General features: G+C 37.7%; 1 protein-coding gene across 3 annotated transcripts in view; it reads right to left on the reverse strand.

Moving 5' to 3' along the window:
* The window catches only part of LOC108044776 (protein tincar), a 62,863-nt gene that overhangs the window by 33,385 nt on the left and 9,581 nt on the right, over positions 1 to 19,897 (reverse strand). For 2 of the 3 annotated variants that reach the window (XM_044458825.1, XM_044458827.1), the window contains exon 3: positions 3,533 to 3,617. The gene's annotated coding sequence lies outside the window, so the exon portion shown is untranslated. Of the gene's footprint in view, positions 1 to 3,532; positions 3,618 to 19,314; positions 19,372 to 19,897 lie in introns of all 3 variants that reach the window. The other variant, XM_044458826.1, reaches the window with a different exon arrangement.

Consider the following 19,897-nt stretch of genomic DNA (forward strand, 5'->3'; position numbering starts at 1 on the left):
AAAAGCCGAGCTAATGGGGGTAAAATTGGGAAGGAGAACATGCGGTTGCTGCTGGCGGTGACATTTGAATTTTTGGCCATTTTAGCGCAAATTTCGCCTCTTTTTTTTGCTATTTGTTTCATTGCATACCCAACTCATGATTATTTGGTTGGGTTTGGTGGGGTTTTCTTCCTTTCTTTCAGTTTTTTTGTGCCTTTTTGTCGAAAAATAACGTGACATGCATAAATAATTGACTTTTCACAAAATGCGCCATGGCAGCAGCAAACAAACAAACAAAGGAAGCGGGAGCAAAAACAACAATCACATGGAAGGAGCGGAAATGAAATATGGCGGAATGGTAAAAATGGCGAAATAGTGAATGCCAAAATGGCGGCGGCCATATTGTATTTGTAACCTGGAGCGAGGGGACGGGGGGAGCGCATCCAAAATGCCATAAAATATTTATTTGCAATGCGAAGGCAGCTGACACATGACGAAGGAAAACCAGATGAACGAGAGATAAGAGGTAGACAAAGAAGATAGAGAAACGGTAGGGCCAAGGAAATATTCTAAAATCAGCCAGCAGGCATTTCCTTGCGGCGTGGTTAAAAGGCAGCGAAAAGCAAATATCCTTGATTGACAATTAATCAACTAAATGGAAATGTTATTTTACCCATCCATATAGACAACGTATCCGCATGAAATGCTCACAGTATGAATTTATCTAAATAGACAAATCAATTTTCCAAAATGAAAGCCAAACAATGGATAACGGATAACGGAATGGGAATAGGAAAATAAAAGCGGTCTAATAAAGACAACTCTAAACTAAAACCATAAATATTTAGATAGAATCCATTTTATACAAATAAAGTGGCCAACCAATTGTTGACTAAAGCATTTACAACAATGTTGAATGACCATTTAATACCAGATTCAAGGGTAGATTCGACGGTACGAAAGTAAGAGACTTCTGGACTTTTAAAATTGTAATTAATTATATTAAGTTAGTAAATTCCCTAAAATATTTTGAAGGTTCAAAGAACGTAAATAAGATTAATATTTGGTATTCGTATTTCGTATAAATTACTTTATTTATTACATTTTTGTAACTGAATCAAGAATATACACCATAAATTTACGGTTTAAAAACATTTTCCATAATCCCCCGAATAAAAGTGGGCAACCGGCGAGCCTGTCCCATATTTTTAGTGCAGCTTTTTTTCGACAATTTGTCGCAAAGTTTTTTTGTCGCCCTTAAACCACCGACTTTTCTCTGCCGCTTCTGGTTTTTATTGCCAATTTATAAACTCGGCTACGCTGCGAAAGTGAGCGAACAAATACTTTTACTTCTTTTGTGCCATAATAATTTATAAGCCATTTTTACGGAACTGTTGCTGTTTTCCGGCACTTCTGGAAAAACTCACATGGGTCAGAAGAGGGATCTCTTTTTGGATGGTCAATTTGTTGGCGGCCATTCAGAATTATTAATGGACGGGGCTTTGTCGTCTTTGTTGAGTTCTGGGAAGGAGTATAGAGTACATTCTATTTTGGTTAAAATGTTTTCAATGTGAATGTTTGCCTGGAGTCCTGTAATTGCATATGGTGTGGTGACATATGCCAGAAATGTGACTGCAATTCAACCAGGAAACGAGAACCGAGAAACGAGCAACAAGACACGAACATTTTTGGGGGACATTTTGTGCAGTCGACTGTTCGAGGAGGACTTGAATGTCTGCGTATTGTCCTTTCCGTGTTTGCCCTGTTGTGTTGTGTACTTTATGACTTGTAGTCACTCGAGAGATCCCCAACTTCTCCGCCCACGTCGTCTAGGTTTCCCCCTTTTTTTGTAGCATTTTAAAAGTTTTTGCAGTGAGATTGCAAGCAAACATTTTCAACATTGTCGTTGTTGTTGGGGTAGTTGCCGTTGCTGTTTGGGTTTTTAGCATGTGACGCCATTTGTGGCACAGTCTGCAGCCCCACAGCCGCATTCTCCCCCTTTATTCCTCTTGAAAACTACGCACGTTGAAAGCAAAAGCAGAAGGAAGAACCCAAAAACCCAATAGCACTTTTTACCCACTCCTCAAGTAGAAATGAAACTAAAAAGGATCTAGAATTCTTGGCTCACACCCATTCCATTACTCCTTTCCAGTTCGAAAGTCCATCTGTGTGTATGCGTAGGAAAGAGTTTCCAAGAGCTGAACGGGCATTGTTGTTGTCCCTGTTTCTATTGTTACTTGGTCATACACTCTAAAAAAACAAAACCACAACCATTTGGGTACATTCGAATTAAAAGATTATTGAATGTTTCGGAAACCTAAAGATTATAATCTTTGAGACTTAAAAAAATACTAGTAAGTTGTTATTTCTAAAGTACTTCTTAATAAAGTAAAAAGGACAACTGTATGAATTCTTAAGTCTAATAAGACACTTTCCTAATGCTTTTATGATCGTTCTTCCAGGGAATTAACCAAGTCTAAAAGTTTGACCAACCTTTTACACTTATTTGCAGTACTAGTCTGAGGCTTCCGTTTTCATTTTCTCTTCCAACTTGCCTTCCTCTTTTTCGCCTAGTTTTTCTCTGGTCTTGGAAAAAGGGAAAAGGAAATTTTTTGCCTTCGCTTCACCGCTTTGTTTACGACCAAATCCAAAACAATGGCATTTTTGCACATGAGCGCATTTAAGCCAAGTTCTACTTGCTGTCGTCGTCGATGTTGTTGTTGTTTCTACACTTAAACTAAACTTTTCAGCTGCTGTTTTCTCGTGCTCTTTCCGTGTGACTAAGAGTTTTCCTGGTCTCGACTTGTGCTGCATATTTAATCCTTTTTTCCAGCTCACCCTTGCCAGAAGTGAATTATTACGGACATCTTTCCGCCTCAAACCGAAGGATATCTGGGCCAGCTACCAAGGAGAGCGAACAGTTTTGCTCCTTTGGAATCGCAATTGCCCGAATCATTCGACTCATTGGCTTGCCATTTCTATTTTTCCTGCACTTTTCCCCAACTCATCTTTGTTTGCCGTCCGCATTAGTAATACAAATTGCACGGGAAAAGTTCAACAAACTGCATTAAAAATGGAGCAAGCTGGAGTTTCCAAAAAATACAAAACCAATTTCGCAGGATTGGGGTTCTAGCTCTGGGAAGTTTGATTACTCTTTTATCGATTAAATAACAGCTCTTTAGAATAAAATGTTGACTAGCAATATTTATAAATTTATATTAAATTTGATATAAACAATAAAGAACGGTTTGCGTAACCAAGTTAAAAACTAATATTACGTACACCATAAATATAAATACTAAAATTTACTTTTCACTTTTTTTAATGTACCCAGATAACTTAAATTCTTGAATAATCTACATCCTCTCTCATGTGTGCAAACAAATTAAATGAACCCACCATCAATTTCATTAAACTGCATATTCCGAAATATTTATACACCATAGAGACTTAATTGAGTTTATGATCAAAGAATTTTTATTGCAAAATGCAATTTATGTAAAACGCAAAACAAAAAGCAAACAAATATTTTCGGGAATAAAGATCAACTTACCATCGATATTAATTGGCGGAACCGTAACGCACTTTTGCCTCAAAGTTGGTTCCGTTTGGTTGACTCCAATTTGTTATGGTTGATGCTGCAAAAAAAAAATAAAGAAACCCACCGAAATGGAAATATAAATAAATTGATTTATGATGGCCACATGAAATCGATGAATCAAATGCACGGTTAAGCAATAAAGCCAAAAAGCCGTTGCTTTAATAAATGTCCTAGCTGATAGGCTACATTCAGTGGGAGCAAAATGATTATTATTTATTCCCCAAAGCTGAGGCTTAGTTACTGATGGACCTATTAAGCCATGGGTTAAAATATATATTCTTGAAATGTTTGTGATTTTTTGTTTAAGGGAAAGCTTTTAAAAAAATACAATATATTTAACTTAAAACCTATATACTCTTGGTCAAACTCAAAGGTCAAGTCTATTATTTGACAAGACCATTTTGTGTGTTTATTGACTTTATCAAGTGTCAAAAATAGCATCATAATCAGCAGAGCCAATAAAAACACGAACAGAAAGTAGGAAAATAATACAAATAAATATCTGTAGCTATTTCGCTTGAGAGAAAGGACGAAACCATGTCAGGCACTAAATCAAAAAATAGAAAAGCAGCCAGAAAACATTATGAAATCAACGAAGCTCAGCCACAGCGGGCGTCACGAGATGAAAACGGAAAAACTTTGGTAAAGGACTATTGCTTGGAAGTATACTTATGTCATATTATTGACGATGATGGCAAATGAACCAAGAACGAAAAGTGGACAGAAAAAAGAATGGGGGTTTGGGGGTCTGTCTGTGAGCAATTTCATCAGCTTAAACTGATGACAGTTTAAAATGTGCTTCCACTTTCCGCTCTTATTTGCATTTTTTCTTTCCTATATTTAAAGATACATAAAATGGTGGTTGACACTTGATGGGGGAAAAAAGAGAGAGAAAAGTACACAGATAAAATCGTAATCGCATATCTTCATTAAATTTTCCATTTCTAAGCGTCAAATAGTACTTTTACACTTATGTTTTTAGGTATCCAACATTGAATATACAATATTATATTTGTGTAACAGCTGCTAGGGCATATAAATTTCTACTTGTCGAAAATTGCTTTTTTATTTTGGTTAAAATAACATAGTATTGAAAATGTTTCTCTGTGTAAGAAATATTGTGATCGTTGCTAGCTAGCAAGCAAGGCGTTCAGAGACAGCTGGTTAACATTTAGCGAAGTGTGGCGCCTCAGCCTTATGCAAATGACGTGAGCAGCCTTTGAGGAGTGTTTTTTGCGGCCTGTCGAAAATCAAATAGTTAATCGAAACCTTGGCCGCAGGTGTCTTTTGACAATCCGGCCGCAAAGTGTTGGGTATTTCAAACGACAAATCGGCCGCAAACACTGTCAAAAATAACCACGTCAAAAGCCTGTCATACTCCAACCACCAACACCACACACAGCTGCACATCCGAAACCACACCGCAAGTGGGAAAGTTCTCTTTTAGGAAAACTTTCCACACGCCAGAAAAATTTGTTTCGCTTGGAAAGCAAATCCTTCGGCTGGCGTTGTCCTCTGCATAACAAATATTGCCTGTAATTTAATTAATCTCCCACGAAAGTATTAAAGTCTGACCTGAAGCTGGTGGCGATGTTGGTGTTGGGATTTACCCAGTAAACTTTTACAACTGGAAACATAGTCTTGATTTATACAATAAAGGTAAACTTTTTGAGATGATATTAAAGTCGTCAGAATCAGAGAAAAAGTAAAGTAACTGTTTTTTTATATGCTTTACTGAATAAAGGTTAGAAGAATCTTTACTTACTGTATACTGAACTCTTTTTTTTATTTTATTTTTTATAAATATTCTCTTAAATTTTAGTCCCAAAATGAGTGTTTCTTTCTTGAGAACTAAAAATTGTTTATAAGGAAAATATTTATTAGACACACACCATTGTAAATTTTAAAAAATAATTAATTTTGAATATTTATGTATTCTAGTTCCCTTAGCGAATATTTACTGTTTACGCATAAATTGTGGATATCAATTAAATGCAAAACACAAACATAGACGATGGCAGTGGGGAAGGGCCCAAAATCTATTAGGATGCCAGCCAAAAAGTTTGTCCAATTCAGGCACGCACATTGATTAATTTTAAGACAATAATCATAAAGGAGGTTCGGTCTATCCCATCGTCCTCTCTCTCCCTCTCGCGCGCTATGTTGGTGTCTCTCTCGCACTCATCTTTATATGTTTACGTGCCATCGAGAATCTCTATAGCATACTTATCCGGGCTCTTGTTCATAGAGAACCCAAGCACGTCCTTTTCGCCATCTCTTTCCCTCTCTCTCTCTCTCTATCTCTTTCTCTCCCTATATAACGCGGTTCTCACAATTCCGTGTTAGTTAATTTTGCCGCCTCGCAGGCAGAAACTTTAAGTCGATGGAAAACTTAATCAAAGTTCCTTACGGTTCCCGTAGTTCCTGTTCATCGTCCTGCAGCTGCAAAAGTTTCTCTTTCGGTTCAGTTTGGTCTTTTGGCCAAAAGAGTTTTGGGCACGCAACACTACGGCCAATGGCTTCGTTAACTCGTTTGGGGCTTCCCCTCTTTCCGTAGTTTTCACCTGGCCAAACGGTTTGCGTGTTTGGATGTTATTTATAATATGCTAAGCTCGCTGCTCGCTTACTCCTTTTGGCCTCGACTGCAGCTAACCGGAAGCCTTCAACTTGACCACCGCGCCAAGGAGAAAAAAAATGCACTACTTCAAGATCTCACACTGAGAAGAATTAGAAAGATATCCTAAAAATTAATATATTATTGTAAGTGGTCATTTAAGACAATACAGATCTTTAAAAGATCAAATTTTATATTATTGAATATATTCTCAGATGTATTCTTTCTCAGGCAGGAAAGTCTGTGTCGTAGATTTAAAAGAACTTATTGACAGAAAAACGGAAATTTCTTAACAATATTAACACCCTAATAATTTAATTTGAACAGCGATATTCGTGCAGTGTTTTAACACCTTGCTCCTTGGCAGACACTCTTCAATGGGTTTTGCCTTTGTGGCGTTTAACTTTTAATTGGATTTCAGTTCTGTCTTAGTTAATTACGAAATGAGTTCAACATTCGCTATTTTTATTGTTGACTGTGCAAAATATTAGCGCATAATTTCAACAATTACTTCCACTGACTGACCACAGAAATACCCATCGTACAGTCCTTAGCTGCTTAATCATTTGCATATTTCATTAAAATTTCAGCGTCGAATTTTGTGTTTCTTTGAATAATTATCTCATAGTTGAATAAGGTTGAAATATTCTGGTAGTTTAAGAAGTAAAGCTAAAACTTGTTTAATTTTATTATTCATTCCCTAACGTTAATTTTTAAAATCCTTGAGTTTTTCTCCCTACCATCAGAGGTCATTTGAGCCTTTACCTCCGCAAATTCCAAAGAACAATTTCCATATTATGTTCATTGAATTGGATTAAAAGGAAACCGAAAGAGAGCGGTGGAGAACTCCTAGGAAGCGAAAAAAGTCAAGGGAATTCCTTACTCAGCTTACCCCAAAAATTTCTCAGCAAGCGAAATGCCAAATGCCACCCAGAGTCATACTCCCAAAAAATCGGAATCTAACCTCTCGTCACCCCTGGCAAATTCCCACCCACACCATCCATGTAAGCACATTCAGGGCCATCAACAATTTATCACAGCAAACTGAACGAAATCTCATTTGCAAAAGCAACCAAGAGGGTTGGGGAAAAAGTTTACCAATGTTCAGAGCTTGTGAAACTGTTCAACACGAAGCAGGAAAAATAAGCAGGAAAAACCCAACAAAAAATAAAACATGACCAGACGGAAGCTGCGACAAAGCAAATTTATGTTTTCGGGCAACAAAAACCAGCGAAAGCGAAAGGAAATGCGTGCAAAAGGGTTCTGGGGAGTCTGGAAAGTTGAGGGAAATAAATAAGGAAATAATGTTTAACTTTTGCCGTGGCAAGGGGCAATCAAATGCTACAAGCTGTGCCTAGGGAGATTTTTCCATCTCCTCAATTTTGCCCCTCGCCTCATTTATCAAAATCAGGCAAAGAAATAAAGAAATATGGGACTCTGGTCGGGCAATTTACAATGCTGATCCCAATATGATTGCCAAACGGAAAGAACTAGAAAGAGTGAGTAACGAAAAAAGAGTCCTTCGTCCCTTTGTCCTTTGGCATTGAAAAATGAAAAATATCCTCAGTAGTAAAAAAAAATAAAAACAAAGGAAAGTCAACAAGCACAGAGTAGATGCAGCCACTTGCTAGCTATCAAAGGAATGTGTCACCTTGCAGCAACACCCACCACCATCACCTACCCAAAAAATGAATCTTCCTTTTGGCCAAAGGCAAAATTGTTGCAGGAAAATTTACGCAAACATTTGGCTGTGTGGAAATCTGCAGACTTTATGGGTGGTGCCCGGGTGACTCAACTTTGTCTTTTCGGGAGTGTGTGTCGAGTCATTGTCTCAGTCTGGTTAATGGTGCACAAGGACTTTAAACTTTTTTATTGTCAAAGCTGCAAAGTTTTAGTCGCCGCTTCGTTTATGCGTTGTGTGAATTCTACATTTTATTGAAGAATTATACAATTGAAAGATGCAACTCTGAGATAAAAGTTGGAGCAATTCTGATAAAATGGTCTTAATTAATCTTTCAACATAATTTATAAAGGTTTCACGAAGAACAATGTTTAAAGTACTTTAAATTGACAAAAAAAATTAAAAAATTAAAAAAAACTAAGATTAGTAAATATATCAGCACCAACAATTTGCTAGTTTGCATCCTGCCACCCAAGAAATCATTGTGTGATGGTAAAGTATGGGATTTCTTCAGAGATTCGGAAGAGCTCATTGCAGCAAATGATAAATTTTGCATTTTCTTGTGGGGTTTCCTCATTTTTTTTCAGGAGAGTTTTTCTTTGTTGTCTGGCGCGTGGCATTAAGTTCTTGGTACGCAGATTGGGTGCTCCGACAGGGAATAGCTAGATATATAGTGGAAACGAATCCTGGCGTGGCACGTAAATAAGTTGCAACACATGCGGACAATGGTGCTGCAGGGGTTTTGCCATCAAACTTAACGAGCACACCAGATCCTTCGTCACTTATAATTTATGGCCGTTTGAATGAGGGCTTAAGGGAGCCAGAAGAGTTTGACAGAGCCCGATTTGCTTGGAAATCTCTCACAACCAATTTGCCAAAAGAGATTTCTCTATCCACCATTACTATCCACACCTGACGTTTGAGCGGCGGGGCCTTAAAACAAATGAAACGGTTTCCATTTCCCACTTCATTAGCATTTCGTGCTGTCACGTGCCAAAAAAAAAGTCTGTTCCATGATAGAAGCCCCACATGGCACATCCGCTTCCTGCCATTAGGGACAGGCCTGTAAATCAAATTGCTGGCAACCCTTTTCTCGGGTCAAGACATTCTATTAGTTGGCCATTTCAACGCCCCGAATGGGTACTGAACAAATGAACCTTTAAACTGAGCCCACAAAGGTGACCCCTCGTATATCGGCACCTTCAAATAAGCAGGACACACCCCCCGAAAACACAACTCACCACTCCCCTGAACTGCGGAATGCCCTGTGACTAGGCAAACGCATTCAAACATCAATAAATTAAAGGTACAAATGTAATTTCGTATCCTGACAACGAAGGGGGAGAAAATCCGTAAAAACGAAGAAGGAAATAATGGAAAACTTGATAAGAACAAGCCTTGAAATGCTCTTTTCAATCGATATTCCTAACCTACTCTTTAAAGATTTTATTATATAAAGCATTCATAAATTTTGAATACAATTTTTACAATTTTTTGTAACTTCTTAAGTAGCATATAAAATAAATGTTCTTTAAGTGTCAGTAGTTATATGGACATTTTAGTTTGAAAATTTAATTTAATTTGCAAACGAAAAATAATAATACTTAAAGATATAAAACGATTGCCAATGATAAAAATATTTTGATGAAATAAATATGTAGGTATACATTATGAGTGTTTGTTTACTATAATTATTGTTATTAATTATTATTATATCAAATTATTTTCTATAAATTGTTTAAGGGATACATGTATTTATTACTATGTTTAACAAACTTCTATTTAAAATCGTGATGCCTGTAGAAAAGAGCATTGCAGAATAAGGAAATAAAATAGCGGAAAAGCAGAAAAATAAATAAATATACATTTCCTCCCCGCTTCTGGCAGGACGTAGATTAGGGTGTTGCCATGGCGAAGGCTGAAAATGAAACTCCCCGACCAGGTCACGTCTTAATGTCCTACTCCCCCTATCAATACTTCCCAGACTGGGCCGTCTCACCCTCTCCATCTAATGTCAATTGCAGCCTGGGGCAATATTTTAGCCAGTTTTATGACACGCATTCCTCATATGCGACACCGACCCACCTTTCTGGCCGAACGAATTCCAATTTACAGCCGAGAGTTACACAGCAAATGTTTATAATGCGGCAGAGCACTTTCAATCTGCCATTTTGTTACCTTCACACCACATCATCATCTGCCCATCGTCACCAGAATCCCCGTGGCAAAAAGGGGCTGGACATCCAGTCGTCACACCTTAGGGGAAGGTGGGTCGAAAAGGAGAAATCCCCACAGGTGGATGAAATTGGGGGTCACAGGGAACCCCTCACAAAAGAGCAGCTGCAAAAGGAGTGTGAAGTAATGCGAATTGAAGCACTCGCATGACAACTCGCAGACCCCTTTGGAATCCTCTGTTTTTGTGCCCTATCCATTACCACCGCGACTGGGCCCTTTAGCCGAGTGAAATTAATGGGTCGGAAAGTGTTGAGATTAATCATGGCCGGCGCACTGGTCGCGGAAGTAGCTGCGTCCCCATTTATGTCCTTTTTGCTCCTGGCCGTTGCATTTGCTCATTAAGATGTGACGCAATCTGGGCAACTTTATCATGCAACCGAAAACTTAAAGCCCAAACAAATGGGGCTGGCTCTGGCGAGTAAATGGAAATTCAGGACGTAAAAACGAAGGCGAGAGCAAAGGCAAGCATTTAGCAGCATTTTTATGCAGGAGGAGGACAGGTGTAAAGGGAAGCTGAACACCTGGTAAATGGGACTTAAAGCCAGAGTAGTGAATACAACAAGTCTTAAAAGGGAATGAACGAATTTCAAACACCCTTTAACTCTTAAAAATGTCAGTCAAAATTTGTATACTCTTACAGCAAAAAAAAGAACGTTGGAAAAAACATACTTTGCGACTTTAAAAAAAATACAAATTATATACAATTTCGGAATAAATAATTTCTTCTTATCTATGTATATATTTAAAGTCTTTAAATCATTCAAGTTTTAATCTAACAGCTCTTGAATGTATTTATAAACAAATATTTCTCAAATTTTAAATACTTTTGGATTATAATAGTAAAATAAAAAATTTTTAACAGGTAATCCAGCCATTAAGCGGTGGTTTAGCTTAATCTTTAAAAATCCAGCATAGGGTAGTCAAAAAGCTAAATATGGAAGACAGAGGACAGAACTAGTTGGAAAAAGGAAAGGAAAGACCTGAAAAAGTAAAAGAGACAGATAAACAGACCAACGGTCTCGACATAGAAACATAAATTAAGCAGAAATCTAAGGCAATGTGGGCAGGTCCTGAAGGAGCAACTCGAGGAGCCACAGGATCTGGACTAGAGCTGAATTTCGAAAAACTTACGTGCGGGCAGTGTGGAAGAGAAAAGCAGGCGGACATAATCACAAAAATGTTTTAGGGAACTTCCAACACGGCCACTCAGGCAATCTGAATTAGAGAAGTCACAGGAGAAAGGCGAGGAGAAAGGGAGAATTGGAGAAATGAAGAGAGTGGGAAATTCAGGAAGACCCACCCGCTAGGTGGCAAAGTAAGCAGAGATAAAGGCAACGGCCCCACGACTTCGTCATCAAACAGAGTCACAAAATACAGGGAGTGGGGCGTAAAAGTAAATATCACACTGCTTGAAAAACTCTGATGTGCGGGGGAGCCACAAAAGTTCACTAACTGACACACATAGATAGCATAGGCACACTCCCATACTAATACAAATACACACATTCCTTCAGGTACATACATTTTTGAGATAATGATACAATCAGCAATGGGGTCAAGTCAGCTAGAAAACTTCATCATTTGGAAAAGTAATGAAAGACTAGCCTACCTATAAAGTTGCTATAAAAAACAAAAAATTATCTCACATTTATTATTTTATCATTACTCATTCAATTAGGCTTAAAAAATATAATTTGATTTTTCTTTTCAATCATGAATCATTGCCAGCACATCCAGCAACAGAATAAAGTTACTCTCCTTTCACACAACTTTTGAACAATTTGTAATTGGCTTAACTGAAGACTGACATTTGACATTATCGGACACCAGAAACCCTATAATCGGAGACCAAAAACCGGGGGCCATTTTCGAGTCATTATACCCGTTACTCGTAGAGTAAAAGGGTATATTGTATTCGTGCAAAAGTATGTAACAGCTAGAAGGAAGCGTTTCCGACCCTATAAAGTATATATATTCTTGATCAGGATCACCTCCTGAGTTGATATAGCCATGTCCGTCTGTCCGTCTGTCCGTCTGTCTGTCCGTCTGTCTGTCTGTCTGTCTGTCTGTCTGTCTGTCTGTCCGTATGAACGCTGAGATCTCGGAAACTATAAAAGCTAGAAGATTGGCATTTTGCATGTAGATTTTGAAGTTCCTACGCAGCGCAAGTTTGTTTCAAAATGGTGCCACGCCCCCTTTAACGCCCACAATCGCTTATATACGATTTTAAAAATTTAAATATTTCGGAAAAGTAAAAATGCAGTTTTATTGTGTTTATTAATACCTATCGAAATGTAGAAGAAATTTTTCAAATCGGACCATTCGTTAAAAAGTTATGCGTGATCAAAGTTTCTATCTCCATCTCCCTCGCACTCCCTTTACCTGAGTAACGGGTATCTGATAGTCGGGGCACCCGACTATAGCGTTCTCTCTTGTTTTTCAATATTTTCTTTTGGCCATCGGCTCATCTCTGTGCGTGTGTCTTTGGCTTTCCACTCGTTTGTCACTCGAGTCGAGAGTGCAAAATGATAAATATCCAGGGACAGCAGAGGACACAGGACACTCCAACTACGACGACCTCAGGATCTCCAGCCACTCGTCCGTCTTTTCTCATTTGCACTCGAGGCGATTCAAGTGGCACACTGGCTCCACTTTGGGCTCCCACTTTTTTGAGGGGTTTTTGTGTTTTATGGCCTGGCCACTTGAAGTGGTATTTCCTCAATTGATGGGTATGTATGCAGGAACTGCTCGTGCAGGGGGATGAGACAGTTTTGCAGGACAGTAGGATGCCTCAATGCGGTTATCAACAAAGATTTTCAAACAGCTCTGACGTCCCTACCTTGACAGGCTTCCCCCTTTTTCTCCAAGGACCTCGGCTAAACACGTACATCTCAGCGTCTGTCAAACATTAATGAAGGAAAGGCAGCAGGAACCACATCCGTGGGAGGATGCTTCGAAATATAAAATGGACAGGCAGATGGGGATGAGGAAACCGGGACTCTTTTGCAGACCCGTCATTCTATTTATGGGCAAACTGACGGGCAAGCCCCAGCTACCCGCTTAAAGTCTCTCTAAAAAGTTTCGACACTTTGCTGAAGGTATTGGAACGTTGATAACAACGATTATTTGGTGTTGAGTACCATAAACAAGTTTTAATTGACTTTTTGTTTTCACCGTAGTCCTTCTAATTCTAATTCTTCTAATATTTTTTTTCGATTTTAAAAGAAATTAACCATTATAAATAGTTTAAATATGTTTTAGTGCTAATAATGTTTAGTTTTATTTTAATTAAAAACCAATGATACTATAAAAACTATATCACCATCACAACGGTAGTCAGGCCTTAATAATGAAATAAGACAAATACATTCCAATTGTATTTTTAATATAAAGCTATTTTTCTAACCCTTTTAAAACTTTTTCAAAACTTTTTGGTTCTAATAGTAACTGCTTTTCAGTGTTGTCTGTACAATTTATTTTACGAAAAGACTTTAAACTACGCTGAGCAAGAGATTCCCTAGGTATTATTTCGCCTATTATTTCTATCGATTTTTGGTTGAGTTTGGTTTTGGTTTGTTTCTCTCACCAATTTCTGTGTGTACAGTCGAAAACTAAAGTTTTTATCTGGTTTTCGGCTGTTTTAAGGGGGGCAGTTAGATAAAAGGAAAATAGAGGAGGAACGGCGAAAAGTAGAGACAGAACTGTCAAACAATGCGACGGCGAATGGCGTTGGAATAACACTGGCAAATGCAGTTGGGATTTTGGGAGTAGAGAGAAACAAAGTGGAATGGTGCGAGGTGGTAGCTGGGTGGAGAATGTCTGTTCAGGAAACACCAACCAAAAGCGACAGTTCAAGTTGAAGTACCCCGTGTATAGAGTCGTAATTTTCGCAAATCTGAACGACAACGACACGACAAACTGAAAATGTGAGATGAACTCGGAAGAGATGTACTCAGAGATAGCTAAGCCTCCTTCCTCCCTCTTAAGTTGTTCTTCCCCCTTGAGGCTGAGCAATTTCAAGTTTAGTTTTTGGTATTCATTCATTTTAATGAAGGAAATTTTATTTGGTCAAGTGAAACTCAAGTGGAATCACTTCATCAAACGTTGATAAGAGCAGAGGGCTGAAACAAGAAAACGATGAAATGGCAATGATAAATTTAATTTAAATTTACTGTAAAGGTTGCAGGGAGTGACATTTTTTAAAGCATGAATGGCAATGGAAGGCATTTTATATATGAGCTTTCGACAATAAATAACTTAACTTAAATTAAACAACTTTTCTATAATTTAAAAAGTGTTTTAAATAATACAATTTTGTATCATCTAAAAATAAAAGATTATATATTATTTATAATACAAACGTATTGAAGGAAACGAGGTAAACGCTTGAATAGCCCTACAAAATAAATCAATTCACTTGACGCCTAGTAAAAAACTTCACAAAAGGCAGTCAACGAAATTAACACATTCACAAGGACTTTGGTTTTTGTTCAACTGATTCGAGGTTATTTCCAGACAGTAGCAGGTAGTCGAATAATTTATGGCAATTATTGTGACACGGACAATCATGATAGAGGTCGTTCCAGTCCCGTCCTCCTTAAGCCGCAGATTGTAATCTCCGAGAGTCCTGCGCAGGATACAGACTTAAGCACTTTCGATTAACACAGAGCCCAACAACCAAAGCAAACAAATTGCGAAAAGGTCATTATGGCCACAAAGGATCACGTCAGCCTACCTGAATGAGTCAGAGTGTAAGGAGAGATATATGCATACATTTGGAGGGAGATCGCAAACAAGGACGGAACAGCAGGTGTGCCAACGCAAAGGAAATCAGTTAAAGCAATGGACACAAAGCCAGGGACAGGAACAGATATACCTGCACTGAGGATTATATTATAAGCCCAATCATTACCAAATGCCCTAAAAGTATGAGATCATTAGGGATTTCAAAATTTTATTTTAGGGTTATTATTCCTTTCATATAAAACTAATATACCATGAGCCTCCTTTTTGAATATTTCTTATTCAGTTTGAAAGTTTACTAATATTTTTAAAGAGTTATCTTTCTTAAATAGATGTTTTTTCAAGTAATTAATATAATTTTCATTTTCAAAATCAAATTCCAATCAAAGTCTTTCGAATATTAGATTTGTCTTTGACGTTATTTCGTTCAGTGCTGGCAACAGAGACCCTAAAGCAATGATCAGACTTGGATTTTTGCACCTGCCACAGCTCAAATCAAAGGAGACAGCATATAGCAGACAACAGCAAAGCTGCCCCCGATCTCAGGTAACTCGATCGCGATCGCCGACATCTGTTGTTGTTGGTCTTTTACCGATTTGGAGCCAAGGGAGCGGGACTTATTTCGCGAACCAGTCGCTAACAAACCCGTTTTTTTGTTCGTTTTCGAGGGTAACCCAAATTTTTTGGCGGATACCGTTGGCCATATAATTTTCAGCATTAGCTTTGTTCAAATTAATGGTCAGTCATCCAGGCAATCGGTGGTTTCATCTGCCTTTAAAGGCAGCTGTTAGATTTCAGATGCATCCCAAACAGGAAGATGAAACGTGTTTCCTTTATATTTTTTGGCGGTTGTGCTTACACTTAGCCACAAGGTTTGGATATGTAGGAGATAGCAAAATAAGATATATAATATATGAAAGAAAATACGAAATAAGTTAAATTCCCTAAATAACATGGTAATTTTAAGTACTTATTAAAAGTATTTTTGGAGTATAATTTTTTTTGCAATTTAAAATAGTTTTTGTTTTTAATAAATTACCATTGTTCCTAAAAATATTTATTTCCCAGCAGCAGACTTCACAAATTAATTAAATGAAGCTGCAGTGCAGAACCAAAAATGATGAAAAAACCCATTAAGCCCAGCAATTAAGCATTCCGCAATTGGCTCAATTGATCAAAGGAAGTCTGGGGTTAATGTGATTGCATTTTAAATGGCAATTTGCGATGAAAATTTCAAGAACTTCTGCCATATTAACAGCGACACACGCTTTTTTTGTTATTTTCGCGTAATTAAAACTTTTTGCCAACCGCAGAGGAGAAAGGGGAAATTCATCAGGGGCTTAATCGATTTTTGATTTCTTGTTGATGGCTTGGGCCAGGAAACTACGCAGAACTCTCTCCCGGTTGTTTATGGCTAATGGATTTTATCGATTGCCATGTATTTTTACTTTTATCAGACAATTATTAAATCGATAGCGAATTGCCAGTGCCTCTAATTGAGTTGGTTATTACATGCATGCCTTGAACTTGATTGCGGGGTGTGGTTTGTTTGACCCAAAGGGTTGTTTTTGGGGTGGTTTTAGAGCCACATAGTTTGATTGGTTTGGTTTAGATACTTAAATTTGGGACATGATGGTGACCCACATAAAAGGAAAGTAAGAGAATTAAGTTGAGTGTGGATTACAAGTAGATTTCCATTTGAGGGAAGACCCGACCGTAATTAGACTTCAATTAGCACTTGCTGGCTGCACAAATTTCTCCCCTATCTCGGCTCCTAAGTATTCTTTACAGCGAGGCAATTTTCTGATATGCATATCACGAGTCTCCCTTTTGCGAGCAATAAAACGAAATCCCGCACATAAATTATGCTCCATTTAATAAAGCGGGTGTATACCACCGGCATACTCACAGAAAAAGTTAAGAACAGTCAGAAAGATAAAGGAGAAGTCGGAGGTAGCAATTCGTTGGCATTTATAATGCTCAACTGTCAACAGGAAAGCGAAAGATGATGATGAGGGCTCTGATGATGATGACTCGTCGCAAGTGGCTTCGTTGATGAGCAAGTCAAAGAAAATAAAAGTCACGCAACTCGCATTTGCGGAAAAGGATCTCCTTCGGCCAGGTTCAAAGAGACGCAGTCGATAAGTCCAAAGCCGAATGGCATATTTTCCTCGGGCCAACAGCCACATGTGACGTGACTGGCTTTATGCCAGGACCAATCTGCACTTGCCATTTATTTTTTTATTCTTTAAGCTTTAAGCAAGTAATTTGCATAAAATGCGCGACAGACGGAGAAAACCCAGCTCTTGCCGAAAGCTAACAAGGATTAAGTAGAAAGAAGAGAGACAGACTGAGGAAAGCCGGCGAAAAATGACTTCAGGATGCCATGTGGCGATGTGAAAAACTTACGAGCTGCATAAATGAAAATGAATTCGGGGCCAAAAGAATAATAATGAAAAGGTCGAAAGAAACCCGGGGCTATGGCTTCCTCCCGTTGCGAATAATTAAACAAAATGCCAGATGAAGTGAGCAGGAAAAAACCCCGGAAGTCTTTAATTAAGGCTTCAATTTCTGCTAGTGTATTTCAAAAACTAAAACTCCAGGAGCTGTAGCAGCCGCAGAAATGTAATAAGTTATAATACAAAAGTTCGTGATGCTTCATTATAGGAATGCAGGCAGCTAGACAGCCACAGTTCTCCTTTCATCCTTACCCAGAACTGCCATCCGCCATCCAATCCTCTGTTGACTTCACCTGCTTTCTCTTTACACACACTACTTGTGTGCATTCCATTTACCCACATTATGTTCTTGATTTACAGGACTCACAGGATGCACACATACAGTGCGTTTTTGAATTTCAAGCCTAATGAACGTTAACGCAAACGGATTAAATGGCTTAATTATGAGTTACTTTCCCAAACACACAATTACTAAATGATCATCAAACTAAAGGGTTTTCGTCAAGAAGAGTAACCTAATACCTACATACTAAGGATTTTAAGAATAGTTTACAGAGCAGTTTATAAATAATAGTAAATAACTATTATTAAATTAACAAAAACAGTATTAAATAATAGGTTTTTACTATACATTGCTCTGTTAACTTAATGATTATTAATTTATGATCGTACTTATAAGCGTAGTCTCACAATCAATTTATAAATTATAATTTTGTTGACTTATATCGAAACATTAAGCAATCATAACCCATTTTCATGGTAGTTGCATTAGCAATACTTTTTATCAGCATAGCTCGATAAGATTAGTTACTAAAACAGGTTTGTTATCTATATTTTCTTCCAATATGTTACAAAATGTACTGTAAGAGTTATGAAATCCTTTTTTGTATGTTTCGAGATACATTTATTTGTTGTTACCTGAAAGTATTTTAAATTGAAAATTGGAATTGAAAAATGATGACAAACCAAATCGAAAACGTAATTTGTGGTATTGGCTACACTTTTCGACGTTCCAAGTTGCACTGTATCCGCGACAGTTTCTATGTCCTATTTAGCTACTCGGCAGTAAGGTGTGAATGTTTTTAAGTCCCCACTGCTGTTGCTTTATAAGTCAACCAAGTGCAAATGCTAACTCCATTTCCCATCTTCATTTTCCTCCTGTTTTGATCCTGTTTTTTTTTGTGGGGGGTAAGCAGCGTCACATTTCATGCAAATGAAGTTAACTTGCATATGCAAATGAGGTTTGTTTGTCTGCGCGTTACATTTTATATTTGAAGTGAAATTTGTGCGTTTGTTTGTCCCTTTCCCTTGGATTTTTTTTATTTTCTGCTCTCATTTGATTTATGACTAATGAATTAATTTCGAATACGGTTACAATTAACATGAAATTTTAAGCCGTGGCAGCCAAATTCTACATAATCCTTTACACCTACACACGGCAGGAAGAAATCCTTTCGCACACACATACAGGCATAAATCAACGCCGTGTGGGGCAAATGCGATTAGCATTTTATACCATTTAAACACTGTCGCACACACCGCCAGACAGAAAACAATGCAAAACAGCAGCGGGAAATGGCGGAAAACATTGTGACAAAGCTGGTGGGGCTCCACCCCCTTCCATTTTCCTCTCTAAGCCCCTGTCTCATTCTTCTTTTTCACTGAATGTGTGCATCTCTTTTCGAGCAGACCAAACACAATTACATATTACTTCTATGGAGGTATGTAAAGGGAACTCACAGTTAGAAGCGGTTCTCATTTAAAAGAAAAGGGGTTCGAATTGGATGTACTCTGTGAATGAATGCGTTAGCATTTTGTACCTACAATCCAATGCAAACATAAATTGTTAATACTCTTATATGATTCTCATTTATTAAAAGGCTTTTCTAGTTTTCGTAAAATTAAGTGTCTCTATTTTGGTACTAAAATCAGAACACCAGTGTAATAATTAAAATGAAAAGAAAAAAATATATTTATCTTAATTAAAAAAAGTATTATTTACCAAGTCACGGCTTATAATAAGAGATTCGCAGAAAAATCCATTGATAAATGTCATTACCTGCAAAAAAAATGAACATTAATTAATAAGCAACTAATTAGACATTTATAGAAAATTAATATGGATTATATAATCAATTAAACATTAATTAAAAACGAATTACGTTTTCATTTATATTCAAAACCATTCTTAACGCAAAAAGACTTTTTTGCACCCTATATTTAGAACGGGGTATGGCGGGTAGGAAACCCCAAGTAGAATGCAAATTGCGCAAAAATCGGTAGAAAAAACAAGTGTGCAACAAAGCGAACAATTGTAATTTAACTGCAGTCAGACTCTAGTTGGCAGCACCAACCACAACAACAACAGCAGCATCAAATGGCAAAAAGCAAAAAACCAGAGAGCAACAGCCAGAATTGTACGAGCCTCAAGTGTTGTATGTAAGCCGCTTTTGTTAGGCAATTGTTTGCCTGCATGGTTCGTGTTTGAGGAGACTAAAGGGGGCTGTACAGGAGCTAGGCAAATGAAAAATCCCTACTACACACACACTAGCATAATCCACTTTGCTCAGATAAAAAAAGAAAAA

This window comes from Drosophila rhopaloa, unplaced genomic scaffold (genome assembly GCF_018152115.1).
Source record: "Drosophila rhopaloa isolate 14029-0021.01 unplaced genomic scaffold, ASM1815211v1 contig_178, whole genome shotgun sequence".
In the NCBI taxonomy this organism is placed as follows: Eukaryota; Metazoa; Arthropoda; class Insecta; order Diptera; family Drosophilidae; genus Drosophila; species Drosophila rhopaloa.